This window comes from Hyperoodon ampullatus (assembly GCF_949752795.1).
Source record: "Hyperoodon ampullatus genome assembly, chromosome: 17".
In the NCBI taxonomy this organism is placed as follows: Eukaryota; Metazoa; Chordata; class Mammalia; order Artiodactyla; family Ziphiidae; genus Hyperoodon; species Hyperoodon ampullatus.
This window is the reverse complement of record NC_136930.1, coordinates 30,251,425-30,264,178: the sequence shown is the minus strand read 5'-3', so window position 1 is coordinate 30,264,178 and position 12,754 is coordinate 30,251,425.

Sequence of the window (12,754 nt, the reverse complement as noted above, 5' to 3'; positions counted from 1 at the left end):
ACCTAGGGGAAGGACAGGAATAAAGATGCAGACATAGACAATGGACCTGAGGACACAGGGGTAAGAAAGTGAAGCTGGGATGAATTGAGAGAGTAGCATTGACATATATACACTACCAACTGTAAGATAGATGGCTAGTGGGAAGCAGCTGCATAGAACAGGGAGATTAGCTCAGTGCTTAGTGACCACCTAGAAGGGTGGGATAGGGAGGGTGGGAGGGAAGCCCAAGAGGGAGGGGATATGGGCATATATATATATATATGTATATATATATATATATATATATATATATATATATAAACACATAGCTGGTTCAGTCTGTTTTACAGCAGAAACTAACACAGCATTGTAAATCAATTATATTCCAATTAGGACTTAAAAAAAATTAGCTATCAAGACACGAAAAGACATGGAGGGACTTTAAATACATCACTAAGTAAAAAGATGCCAATCTGAGAACACTCCATACTGTTTGATTCCAACTATATGACATTCTGGAAAAGGCAAAACTATGGAGACAACAAAATATCAGTGGTTGCCAGGGTGCGGGATGAAGAGGCGAATAAACAGAGAAGAGAGGATTTTTAAGGGAGTGGAAATACTTTATATGATATTATAATGATGGATAATATATGCCATTAAGTATTTGTCAAAGCCCATAGAAAGTATAGCACCAAGAGTGAACCCTCAGGAAAACTATGGATTTTGGGTGATTATGATGTGTCCATGTAGCTTCATCCTTGGTAAAAAAAAATGTACCACTATGGTGAGAAATGTTAATAGTGAGAGCAGCTATGCATGTGTGGGGGCAGGTGGTATATAGGAAATCACTGTACCTTCATTTCAATTTTATTATAAACCTAAAACTTCTTTAAAAATAAAGTCTTTAAAACGTCAAAAAAATTAAATAAAAGTGACTTTATGTGAAAAGACTCCATTCTTCCAAATTAATTATTTTCTATTTAATAAGTATTATTAAATGCCTAAAATATGTCTTAATCAAATGGGATAGTGTGAGTTATTACATTTTTCCTCAAATAGTGGTTCTCTTCCCTCCAACAATGGAATCACTGTAATATTGTCCAGAGTATATATCCATTGACCTCTTGAGAACTTCTGAATGGAATATATGAGTTGAGAACCAGAAATTCTCAAAAGAAATAATCCAGATGATTCCTTTGTACTCTAAAATTTGGGAATTATTTGACTAAGTGATTAAAAACATTAGTTACTAGAATCACCAAAATCACTAGAATTGGTACTTGGTTGGAGTCCCAGGCATTTTATTTACAAGCATGTAATTTTTATTGGGCAAATTAACTTCTCTATGTTTCCATTTCCTTGCCATATTAAACTCAGTAAAAAAAAAAAGCAATAAAATCTAAGTTGTATTGGTTTTATGAGGATTAAGGAGACAGCACAATGAAGTGTTAAACAAAGTTTCTAAAATATTTTGATAGGTATGATGTCCTAAGGTTTTTGTTAATTAGCAAGAGTATAATGGTAAGCTAAGTATACCAATAAGTGGAATTTTAAAGTTATAAGAGTTCAATGAGTTTTACCTCCTCTGTGGATGATGATGAAGGCAATAATGACTGAAGCCTAAAAAGCTTGAAAAAAAAATATATATATAGTACAGTCACATGCTGTCAGAAAATTATTTTCTAAAGGAGAAAGACAAAGGCAAAGAGGAGACTATTTCTGTGGTCCATCTATCTTCTCTATGCTTTATACTTTGCTTCTGGCAATCCCTTTCTCCCAGTAACTTTCTTTTTATATTTAAAGGTTGCTGAATCTCCTCATAGTGACCCAGGAATGATAGATTTGGATGATGAATAACATCCTTTGTGGGAAAAAAATTGTATGCAAACATCCTAGAGTTTTAAGCTTAATGTAATTACATGGCTATTATTGTTCTCAGTGGAAGTGATGGTCTATCTTTATTTTACCTTTCCTAATCTCCCCCTTTACTAACTTTCTACCCCAAGGTTTGCAAAGAATCAGGAGTTGTCCACTCAGTAGTGATGAATAAATGAAACAAGATCTTCACTGTCATGAGTCTTATATTCCAGTGGCTTGTGATCAGGATGATACAGATGATAAGTAAATACACACATAAATAAATGGATAAGTAGGCATAGAGACTACTTGCAGATAGTGATAAATGCTAAGAACAAAATGAAATAAAATGACATCATTGAAAGCGATGGGGTAAACTACTTTAGAATACAGCATCTGGAAAAGATTCTGAATAGGTAATATGCTCAGAGGAATGAATTACTTGAAAAAGTTAATCATTTAAAGGAATGGAAAATGGAATTTCAGGAATAAAATACACCCTAAATTGGAGATGAGCTTGTGTGTGTGTGTGTGTGTGTGAAGAAAGCCAAAGTGACTAGAACAGAGTGAGTAAATGTTTCCAAGACTGGTCTAAAAGATAACCAGGTGCTAGATCACATGTGGTCTTAAAGAACACACAATAGAGAGTTTTCAATTATTTTTCAAGGATAAGGCATAGCCATTGGAGAGTTTCAGCAGTGGAGTGACATAATCTGATTTATGCTTTTGAAAGAAGAGTCTGGCTGCTGTGTAAAAGGTGAAACATAATGAGGTAGGAATGAAGGTGAAGTTACAGTTAGGATACTACAGCAATAGTCTAGGTGAAAGAGGATGGTGTTGTGAGTTTGGGTTTAAAAGAGAAGTGGTTGTTTTGTGTTTCCATAGAAATTGTGAAATTTTTGGTTTTAGTTCTGTGAAAAATGCCAGTGGTAGTTTGATAGGGATTGCATTGAATCTGTAGATTGCTTTGGGTAGTAGAGTCATTTTCACAATGTTGATTCTTCCAATCCAAGAACATGGTATATCTCTCCATCTATTTGTATCATCTTGAATTTCTTTCATTAGTGTCTTATAATTTTCTGCATAGAGGTCTTTTGCCTCCTTAGGTAAGTTTATTCCTAGATATTTTATTCTTTTTGTTGCAATGGTAAATGGGAGTGTTTTCTTAATTTCATTTTCAGAGTTTTCATCATTAGTGTATAAGAATACCAGATATTTCTGTGCATTAATTTTGTATCCTGCTACTTTACCAAATTCATTGATTAGCTCTAGTAGTTTTCTGGTAGCATATTTAGGATTCTATATATATAGTATCATGTCATCTGCAAACAGTGATAGATTTACTTATTATTTTCCGATATGGATTTCTTTTATTTCTTTTTCTTCTCTGATTGCTGTGGCTAAAACTTCCAAAACTAGGTTGAATAAGAGTGGTGAGAGTGGGCAACCATGTCTTGCTCCTGATCTTAGTGGAAATGCTTTAAGTTTTTCACCATTGAGGATGATGTTGGCTGTGGGTTTGTCATATATGGCCTTTATTATGTTGAAGAAAGTTCCCTTTATGCCTACTTTCTGCAGGGTTTTTATCATAAATTGGTGTTGAATTTTGTCGAACGCTTTCTCTGCATCTATTGAGATGATCATATGGTTTTTCTCCTTCAATTTGTTAATATGGTGTATCACATTGATTGATTTGCGTATATTGAAGAATCCTTGCATTCCTGGAATAAACCCCACTTGATCATGGTGTATGATCCTTTTAATGTGCTGTTGGATTCTGTTTGCTAGTATTTTGTTGAGGATTTGTGCATCTATGTTCATCAGTGATATTGGCCTGTACTTTTCTTTCTTTGTGACATCTTTGTCTAGATTTGGTGTCAGGGTGATGGTAGCTTTGTAGAATGAGTTTGGGAGTGTTCCTCCCTCTGCTATATTTTGGAAGAGTTTGAGAAGGGTAGGTGTTAACTCTTCTCTAAATGTTTGACAGAATTCGCCTGTGAAGCCATCTGGTCCTGGGCTTTTGTTTGTTGGAAGATTTTTAATCACAGTTTCTGTTGGTGGGAATGTAAATTGATACAGCCACTACTGAGAACAGTATGGAGGTTCCTTAAAAAAACTAAAAATAGAACTACCATATGATCCAGCAATCCCACTACTGGTCATATACCCTGAGAAAACCATAATTCAAAAACAATCAGGTACCAAAATGTTCATTGCAGCTCTGTTTACAATAGCCAGGACATGGAAGCAACCTAAGTGTCCATCAGCAGATGCATGGATAAAGAAGATGAGGTACATATATACAATGGAATATTACTCAGCCATAAAAAGACACGAAATTGAGTTATTTGTAGTGAGGTAGGTGGACCTAGATTCTGTCATACAGAGTGAAGTAAGCCAGAAAGAGAAAAACAAATACCATATGCTAATATATATATATGGAATCTAAGAAAAAAAAAGTCATGAAGTACCTAGGAGTAAAATGGGAATAAAGACACAGACCTACTTGATCATGGACTTGAGGATATGGGGAGAGGGAAGGGTAAGCTGAGACAAAGTGAGAGAGTGTCTTGGACATGTATACACTACCAAACGTAAAATAAATAGCTAGTGGGAAGCAGCTGCATAGCACAGGGAGATCAGCTATGTGGTTTGTTACCACCTAGAGTGGTGGGAGGGAGGGAGACACAAGATGGAAGAGATATGGGAACATATGTATATGTATAACTGATTCACTTTGTTATAAAGCAGAAACTAACACCATTGTAAAGCAATTATACTCCAATAAAGATGTTAAAAAAAAAGAGAGAGAAGTTGTTGGATTGCAGAAGTATTTTGGAGGTAGAGAGAAGGAGATTTACTGATGGATTGAGTGTGTCATATGAGGGTAAGCGAGGAATCAACAGTGAGCTAGATTTTGGGAATAAACAAATGGTTCAAGATAGAATGCTATATTTATTGGTATGAGGAAGGCTTGGCAAAATCGTTTTGGCTATTTTAAATCTGAAAAGTCTAGAACTCAGTAGTGGCTTCCAGGAAAAAAGATTAATTTGAATGTCATCTATGCATTGGTTGTAATGAAACTCATAAGTCTTGATAAGATTATCTAGAGGATGCTTAGAAGAGGAAAACATCTGGAGCACTATAATGTTTACATGTCTGGTAGAAGAGGAACCATAAAAATGGACTTTAAAAAGACATTCATGAAGTAGGAAGAAAATCAGGCATCTTAGGTATGTATCCTTGAAGATGAGGATAGTGTGTTTCAAGAAAGAACTGTGATCACTTATGTCAAATGCTGCTAAAAGTCAAGTATAATTACAGTGACTTGACCACTAGTTCTGGTCATTTATAATCTTGAAAAGAGTGTTTTTATTGGAGTTTCAAGGGGAAAATCCTCATTGGAGTAGGTTACAGTGAGAGTGAAATGTAAGAAAAGGGAAAGAACAATAAAATAAATGAATCTTTTAAGGAAGTTTTGCATGAAAGAGAAATAGAAAAATTGGGCAGTGACTGGAAAAAGTGTGAGAATATGTAATGATTTTTTTAAAAGAATAATTGTATTAAGTCTTGTTACATCAGAGAAAGAAAAAAAAAAACTTGCTATTTCAGGAGAGAAAAAAGCAATTGCAGAAGAAATGTCCTTCAGAAAAATTAATGGGAATGAAATTCAGGGCACAGATGGAGGGACTGACTTTAAATGGGACCAGGAACTCCTCTCCTATCATAACAAAAATTATATGGGATAAAAGTGGGTAGGCTGGCAGAGCGGCTGGGCCCGTGAGCCATGGCTGCTGAGCCTGCGCGTCCGGAGCCTGTGCTCCGCAACGGGAGAGGCCACAACAGTGAGAGGCCCGCGTACCACAAAAAAAAAAAAAAAAAAAGTGGGTAGGCTGTTGGAACTGGTCCATGTCTTGTTCAGAGGTAGAAGGCTAGAACGTCAGTAATGTAGTGTGGGGAAATATGGATGAAAAAAATCCCTGCCTTTAAAGAGCTAACAATCAAAAAAATACATTATAATCTTTACTTTTTTTATAACACACTATCCTTGTCGATAATATTTTAAGTACAAATTTTGGCAATTTTATCTGCTTTGTTATCCAGCAAGATGTTATTTTTTTTTGGTCCTTGCACTTAAATGGTGCAAAAGCATAGGAATAAGTTTGCCTCACTGCACTTACCCATCCTTGTAGCCATATGTTTGCAAGCTGTTGGCATAGACTGATAATGCCTGTCATTTTTCCTGACACCATTTAAATCATAGCAATGGCAATAGCAATAGCAATTTCTAAAAATGATGCTGTCATTAATTCACTTCTTCAACGAGCAAGTTCTATTTCAGGAATATATTGTGTTCAAAGATATAGAATAGCTGTATATGAATAAATGAGAATTATGACTCGTTATATGTGACTCAGTGATCTATTCTAGTTCAAATAAGACCAATCAAAGAAAATACCCTGGAGTAGTGGTTAACAGCCTAGTCTTAACACCAGGTAGATCTGAGTTTACAACTCAGAATTCACAGGCTATCTGAACTTGGGAACGTTTCTTAATTACTGTTTCTTAATGTCTTGATCTGAAAATAAAGGTAATCTTTCTCTCTTTAATTAAAGTGATTTTGATGATTAAATAAGGTAATATTTGTAAAGCATCAAATACATTTATTGCCTGGAATATTGTACAGCAACGTTTTCATATTTTTTCCTATGATTATCTACATCACTACTACTACTAGACAATATTTGAGTACTTATCACCTATCATGCCATAGTTAAAATTTTTAATATATAAGTTCCTTGAAATCTTACCAAAGTGTATTTAGTTAATATTTTATAAAAAAAAGAAATGATACACAAAGAAGTAAAGTGATTTTAATAAGGTCACCAAGCTAGTAAGTGGCAGAGCACACACAGAATTAAAACCCTGACAGTATAGTTCCAAGGCCCAAGTTCTTAACCCCTACACTTTCTGAATTTCACCACTACTATTCATGAGTAAAATATATTCCTTGTTCTTTTTCCTGCTAAGTGGGATATTTTCAGGAATCATGGTTCCTTATACAACTCTCATTAGAGAAAATCATAGCAACCAGGATCTTGGTTATTGCTTTGTTCTGACTGGACATTTACCATTTCTGGAGAGGAAGAATGTTTCTGCATTCTGGATACACTCAGCATTTCATAAGATGCAATGATAGAAGTAATGGTACCAATTCTACCAGATACAGTTGAAAAGCTTACTTAATTATATAAATGATAAAATATAAAGGATAGATTTCTTCCAGAGAGAATTCCTTAATCTTCCCAATGGAAGTAATGCAACCTCAGCTACCTACAACAGTCTCATTTCATTGGTACCCTGTTCATTCTTGTACACAACTAAAGGATAATATTTCATGCTTTCTGCATGGTTTAATTTTATATAAATTATGTGTTTCTCTTTATTCTCTGTTTATCAAAGTAAGAGTTGCGGAACCTGGGAAGATGGCGGAAAAGTAAGACGCGGAGATCACCTTCCTCCCCACAGATACATCAGAAATTCATCTACACGTGGAACAACTCCTACAGAACACTTACTGAACGCTGACAGAAGACCTCAGAAACCCCAAAAGGCAAGAAACTCCCCACATACCTGGATAGGGCAAAAGAAAAAAGAATAAACAGAGACAAAAGGATAGGGACTGGACCTGCACCAGTGGGAGGGAGCCGTGAAGGAGGAAAGGTTTCCACACACTAGAAGCCCCTTCGCGGGCGGAGACTGCAGGTGGCGGAGGGGGAAAGCTTCGGAGTAGCGGAGGAGAGCACAACAACAGGGGTGTGGAGGGCAAAGCGGAGAGATTTTGGCACAGAGGATCGGTGCCCTCAGGCACACACCAGCCCGAGAGGCTTGTCTGCTCGGCCGCCGGGTCGGGCGGGGCTGGGAGCTGAGGCTCGGGTATCGGCTTTCAGTCGGAGCGCAGGGAGAGGACTGGGGCTGGCGGCAGGAAGAGAGCCTGAAGGGGTTAGTGCACCACGGCTAGCCCGGAGGGAGTCCGGGGAAAGGGTCTGGAGCTGCTGAAGACGCAAGAGACATTTTTCCCTTTTGTTTCCTGGTGCGCGAGGAGAGGGCATTAAGAGGGCTGCTTTGGGAAGCGCCGGAGATGGGCGAGAGCCGCGGCTAAAGGCGCGGACCCCGGAGACGAGCGAGGGACGCTGGGGCTGCTGCTGCTGCCGCCGCCGCGGGGCCTGTGTGCGAGCGCGGGTCACTGTCCGCCCCGCCTTCCGGGGGGCCTGTGCACCCCGCCACTGCCGGGGTCCGGGAACCTGGGGACGGCTTTCCCGGGAAAGCGCACGGAGCGCCTCGGTCTGGTGCAACGTCACGCCAGCCTCTGCCGCCGCAGGCCCGCCCCACACTGCGCGCCCCTCCCTCCCCTCTGCCTGAGTGAGCCAGAGCCCCCGAATCAGCGGCTCCTTTAAACCCCTCCTGTCTGAGCGAAGAACGGACGCCCTCCGGCGACCTACGCGCAGAGGCGGGGCCAGGTCCAAGGCTGAGACCCGGGAGCTGTGAGAGCAGGGAAGAGACAGGGAGATCTCTCTGTGCAGCCTCGGAGGCAGCAGATTAAAGCTCCACGGTCCACTTGATGTGCCCTGCGTCTGTGGAGTGCATGAATGGACAGCGAATCATCCCAAATTGAGGAAGTGGACTTTGAGGACAAGATTTAAGACTTTCCCACCTTTTCCTCTTTTCACAACGAATTATCCCAAATTAAGGAGGTGGACTTAGCAAGATTTCAGACTTCTCACCCTTTTCCTCTTTTTACAACAAAGTATCCCAAATTGAGGAGGTGGACTTGGAGAGCAAGATTTTTGATTTCTCCCCCTGCTCTCTTTTTGTGAATGTGTATGTGTATTCTTCTGTGTAAGAGTCTCTCTGTATAGCTTTGCTTCCACCATATGTCCCAGGGTTCTATCTGTCCGTCTTTTTTCAATAATTACTTTTTAATTTTAATAGCGCTACTATATTTCATACTTTATTCTATTTTACTTTACCTGCTATTTCGTTTTTTCCTACCTTCCCTTCCTCCCTCCCTCCCTCCGCCCCTCCTTTCCTTCATTCTCTCTTTCTTTCCTTCTTCCCTCCCTCCCTCCCTTCTTCCTTTCACTCTTTCTTTTTCTTTCCTTCCTCCCTACCTCCCTCCCTCCTGTCTTTCTTTCCTTCCTCCCTCCCTCCCACCCCTCTTCCTTTCACTCTTTTTCTTTCCTTCCTCCCTCCCTCCCTCCTGTCTTTCATTCTTTCCTTCCTCCCTCCCTCCCTCCCTCCCTTCTTCCATTCACTCTTCCTTTTTCTTTCATTCCTCCCTCTCTCCCTCCTTTCTTTCCTACTTTCCATCCTTCCTCCCTCCCTCCTTTCTTCCTTCCTTCCTTTCTTTCCTTCTTCCTTTCCTTCTCTCTCTTTCTTTATTCTACTAATTCTTTCTTTCTACTTTTTCTCCCTTTTATTCTGAGCCGGATAGATGAAAGGCTCTTGGTGCTGCAGCCAGGAGTCAGTGCTGTGCCTCTGAAGTGGGAGAGCCAAATTCAGGATACGGGTCCACAAGAGACCTCCCAGCTCCACATAATATCAAGCAGCGAAAATCTCCCAGAGATCTCCATCTCAACACCAGCACCCAGCTTCAGTCAACGACCAGCAAGCTACAGTGCTGGTCACCCTATGCCAAGCAACTAGCAAGGCAGGAACACAACCACACCCATTAACAGAGAGGCAGCCTAAAAACATAATAAGGCAACAGGAACCCCAAAATACACCACCAGACGTGGACCTGTCCACCAGAAAGACAAGATCGAGCCTCAACCACCAGAACACAGGCACTAGTCCCCCCCACTAGGAAGACTACACAACCTACTGAAACAACCTTAGCCACTGGGGACAGGCACCAAAAACAACAGGAACTACGAATCTGTGGCCTGCAAAAAGGAGACCCCAAACACAGTAACATAAGCAAAATGAGAAGACAGAAAAACACACAGCAGGTGAAGAAGCAAGATAAAAACCTACCAGACCTAACAAATGAAGAGGTAATAGGCAGTCTGCCTGAAAAATAATTCAGAATAATGATAGTAAAGATGATCCAAGATTCTATTTCCAAGATCCAAAATCTTGGAAATAGAATAGACAAAATGCAAGAAACAGTTAACAAGGACCTAGAAGAACTAAAGATGAATCAAGCATCGATTAAAAACACAATAAATGAAATGAAAAATACTCTAGATGGGATCAATAGCAGAATAACTGAGGCAGAAGAACGGATAAGTGAGGTGGAAGATAAAATAGTGGAAATAACTGATGCAGAGCAAAATAAGGAAAAAAGAATGAAAAGAATAGAGGACAGTCTCAGAGACCTCTGGGACAACATTAAATGCACCAACATTCCAATTATAGGGGTTCCAGAAGAAGAAGAGAAAAAGAAAGGGACTGAGAAAATATTTGAAGAGATTATAGTTGAAAACTTCCCTAATATGGGAAAGGAAATAGTTAATCAAGTCCAGGAGGCATACAGAGTCCCATACAGAATAAATCCAAGGAGAAACATGCCAAGACACATATTAATCAAACTGTCAAAAATTAAACACAAAGAAATCATATTAAAAGCAGCAAGGGATAAAAAACAAATAACACACAAGGGAATCCCCATCAGGTTAACAGCTGAACTTTCAGCAGAAACTCTACAAGCCAGAAGGGAGTAGCAGGACATACTTAAAGTGATGAAGGACAGAAACCTGCAACCAATATTACTCTACCCAGCAAGGATCTCATTCAGATTTGATGGAGAAATTAAAACGTTTACGGAGAAGCAAAAGCTGAGAGAGTTCAGCACCACCAAACCAGCTTTACAACAAATGCTAAAGGAACTTCTCTAGGCAAGAAACACAACAGAAGGAAAATACCTACAATAATGAACCCAAAGCAATTAAGGAAATGGGAATAGGATCATACATATCAATAATTACCTTAAATGTAAATGGACTAAATGCTCCCACCAAAAGACACAGATTGGCTGAATGGATACAAAAACAAGACCCATATATATGCTGTCTACAAGAGACCCACTTCAGACCTAGAGACACATACAGATTGAAAGTAAGGGGATGGAAAAAGATATTCCATGCAAATGGAAATCAAAATAAAGCGGGAGTAGCAATTCTTATATCAGACAAAATAGACTTTAAAATAAAGACTATTACAAGAGACAAAGAAGGACACTACATAATGATAAAGGGATCGATCCAAGAAGAAGATATAACAATTGTAAATATTTATGCACCCAACATAGGAGCACGTCAATACATAAGGCAAATGCTAACAGCCATAAAAGGGGAAATTGACAGTAACACAATCATAGTAGGGGACTTTAACACCCCACTTTCACCAGTGGACAGATCATCCAAAATGAAAATAAATAAGGAAACACAAGCTTTAAATGATACATTAAAAAAGATGGACTTAACTGATATTTATAGGACATTCCATCCAAAAACAACAGAATACACATTTTTCTCAAGTGCTCATGGAACATTCTCCAGGATAGATCATATCCTGGGTCACAAATCAAGCCTTGGTAAATTTAAGAAATTTGAAATTGTATCAAGTACCTTTTCCGACCACAATGCTATGAGACTAGACATCAATTACAGGAAAAGATCTGTAAAAAATACAAACACATGGAGGCTAATCAATACACTACTCAATAACGAAGTGATCACTGAAGAAATCAAAGAGGAAATTAAAAAATACTTAGAAACAAATGACAATGGAGACACAACCACCCAAAACCTATAGGACGCAGCAAAAGCAATTTTAAGGGGGAAGTTTATAGCAATACAATCCCACCTTAAGAAACAGGAAACATCTCGAGAAAACATCCTGACACTGCACCTAAAGCAATTAGAGAAAGAAGAACAAAAAACCCCCAAAGCTAGCAGAAGGAAAGAAATCATAAAGATCAGATCAGAAATAAATGAAAAAGAAATGAAAGAAACGATAGCAAAGATCAATAAAACTAAAAGCTGGTTCTTTGAGAAGATAAACAAAATTGACAAACCATTAGCCAGACTCATCAAGAAAAAAAGGGAGAAGACTCAAATCAATAGAATTAGAAATGAAAAAGGAGAAGTAACAACTGACACTGCAGAAATACAAAAGATCATGAGAGATTACTACAAGCAACTCTATGCCAATAAAATGGACAACCTGGAAGAAATGGACAAATTCTTAGAAATGCACAACCTACCAAGACTGAATCAGGAAGAAATAGAAAATATGAAGAGACCAAAAACAAGCACTGAAATTGAAACTGTGATTAAAAATCTTCCAACAAACAAAAGCCCAGGACCAGATGGCTTCACAGGCGAATTCTATCAAACATTTAGAGAAGAGCTAACACCCATCCTTCTCAAACTCTTCCAAACAATTTCAGAGGAAGGAACACTCCCAAACTCATTCTATGAGGCCACCATCACCTTGATACCAAAACCAGGCAAGGATGTCACAAAGAAAGAAACTACAGGCCAATATCACTGATGAACATAGATGCAAAAATCCTCAACAAAATACTAGCAAACAGAATCCAACAGCACATTAAAAGGGTCATGCAACATGATCAAGTGGGGTTTATTCCAGGAATACAAGGATTCTTCAATATACGCAAATCAATCAATGTGATACACCATATTAACAAGTTGAAGGAGAAAAACCATATGATCATCACAATAGATGCAGAGAAAGCTTTCAACAAAATTCAACACCCATTTATGATAAAAACCCTGCAGAAAGTAGGCATAGAGGGAACTTTCCTCAACATAATAAAGGCCATATATGACAAACCCACAGCCAACATTGTCCTCAATGGTGAAAAACTGAACCCATTTCCACTAAG